This window comes from Polyodon spathula, chromosome 30 (assembly GCF_017654505.1).
Source record: "Polyodon spathula isolate WHYD16114869_AA chromosome 30, ASM1765450v1, whole genome shotgun sequence".
Taxonomy (NCBI): Eukaryota; Metazoa; Chordata; class Actinopteri; order Acipenseriformes; family Polyodontidae; genus Polyodon; species Polyodon spathula.
This window is the reverse complement of record NC_054563.1, coordinates 8,210,990-8,213,487: the sequence shown is the minus strand read 5'-3', so window position 1 is coordinate 8,213,487 and position 2,498 is coordinate 8,210,990.

The window sequence follows — 2,498 nt, the reverse complement described above, 5'->3', positions numbered from 1 at the left end:
TGTTTTCTAAAGGCTTTGATCATGGCTTACTAAAAGGGGCTATGGTTGTAAATGATATTAATTTACATTTGAAAAGCTTTGGCCATTCTCAATTTAATAAGGGACAATGTGCTACTCCAGTTAAACAAGATAAGAGATTTAATATTGAAATGAATACCTAAACAAAATTAATTGGAAATGGACCTATGTCTCTTTCTTTTTTGTGTGTGTGCAAAATCTACTAATATAACTTCAAACAGATCATGAGCTTATCTTTATTCCTTGAAGTGTCTATTTGTGTTTTGTCCGAGTTTCCACCTTTCAGATCTGTGTCAAGCAATAAGGTTTTACTAATGAATACTGAAGTAGAAAAGACTCCACATACACTCCACTGAAGCCAGATTTAAACAAGACAGACTCCAATTATCTGTCTGCAAACTTCCTACACCACACCCCCCCTCCCACCACAATATTTCTGTTTACATAAATAACAGTATTATTTAGATTGTATCAACAGTCTGCCTGTCACTTGCAGGCAACCTTGGCCCTTCCAGTCGAGGTTCCAATCACGTCCTTAGTTATTAAATGTACCAACTGGTACAGCAAACGCAGGAGGCTTTGAGGGCAGACATAGAGAGGTTACCGTCTGGAGTCTGGTGTTGTAAAAGTCATGCAACGAATGACGAGGGAAGCTAAGAAACTTCTAGAGACACCACTGACCTTGTACTGAAGTTATAAAAAGACAGTCCTCGTGAAACTGACAGAACACAAGATTCCAGGCAGTAAATTACTCCTAACACACGGTTTAAGATGAGTTTTTAAAAATGCATTTGTGCATTATATATATATATATATATATATATATATATATATATATATATATATATATATATATATATATATATATATATATATATATATATGAATTATAAAAGGACTATTGTTTATTCTCCAGCAACACAGACTTGGAATCAAAGCGTATAACTAGACAACAGACACGGCGTCACAGTGCAATGTCAGTAGTACAAGTATGATTTGAATCGTGCTATCTACGGTCTTAGATTTGACGACTTGGTTTGATCGTCTTAGTAATGTATCGAAAAGGATTTCACGCTGTCCAGTGTGGTGAATATTTTATTTTTGTATCGTGGTTCTGGACAGACTACTAAGTAAAAATTAGTTTAAGGTTAAGGGGTAAAAGGTTAAGCATGTTTTACAAACTACACCCATGACTAATTACGGCTGCTCTTATTAAAACAAGCAGGTCAGTCTAAACTGGCTTGAGTAACTTAGTTTTTTTTTTTGGGGGGGGGGGGCAGTTTCCAGTGATTTTTTTCTTCAGTTAAACATTTTTGTCATTCATCAGAAGACAGGAAGCTCTGAGTAACCCAGCCGTTTTGTTCACAATTACATTTAAGGCTGGTTTCCTGTGAGCGCTCAAAAGGCCTCCCTGCAAACTCCACACAGGCCCACATTCCCGTCTCACGGGCTCTGTTAAAATAACTGTTCCAGACACGCACATTGATGACTTTAACCAAGCTCGCCGTTGGAACTGCTCTGCTGCCAAAGACAAAGCACTGAAATAAAAAAAATAAAGGGAAATGAAAATCTCTTGTTATTTTGGAATGGAACAATTGACTTCCAAAAATCACAGCTCTTCACAAGAGAGGTTTGCTCTGAAATCTTGTCCTTAATTAGTTTGTGTAGGCTGATGCAACTGTGGTGTTAATTTGGAATACATTATAAATTGTAACACATAAGTTATTAACAGTTTTAGTTTCTACATGAAGGTTCAATAGATAATTGAATAATCATATTAAAAGAACATGTAAGGGTTTAATTTGAAATCTTTTCCATTCAATTCATTCACTTTCCTATTGCGATGTATCGCAGTAAGTGGCGAAACCTGACCATTAACATGTTTCATGTTGGTTCAATGAAGAACCAGACTAAGCAAAAAACAAAACACAAACAAAAACAAAAAGAAAAAACACTTTACTCTAAAAGGTGAGTAATGTATTACATTATTTTTGGGAGCTTTTAAAAAATGAACACCAATTATAATTATGTCTGTCACAATATATAATAATAATATTCAATGGGCTGTCTTTTAAAAAAAAAACAAGAAAAAAAATGTTTATTTATTTTTTCTTATGTCAGCAATACCAAGTATATACAAATCAATAAGTACTGACCACAACCCCCTTCATCCATGTAGAACAGATTCTAATAGCTATGAACTAACAACGACATTCACGTGAAATTAAATTAAGGAGAACTGAAGCCAAAGTGAACTGGAATTACAGACACTTGACCATGCTGCATTGCAACCTGAAGCCACAATTAGGTTCCAGACACTGGGGCTGTTGCCATGGTCGTTTGCATTTCTGTTTCTATGCTAAACATAGCTTCTACTCGGCGACCATCTATCTGGTGTCCTCTCAAATACCCCTGACCCGCCCGCCTCTGTCAACAAACCAAGGCATCGCCACAGCAGGCATACATAAAGGTTACCTTCA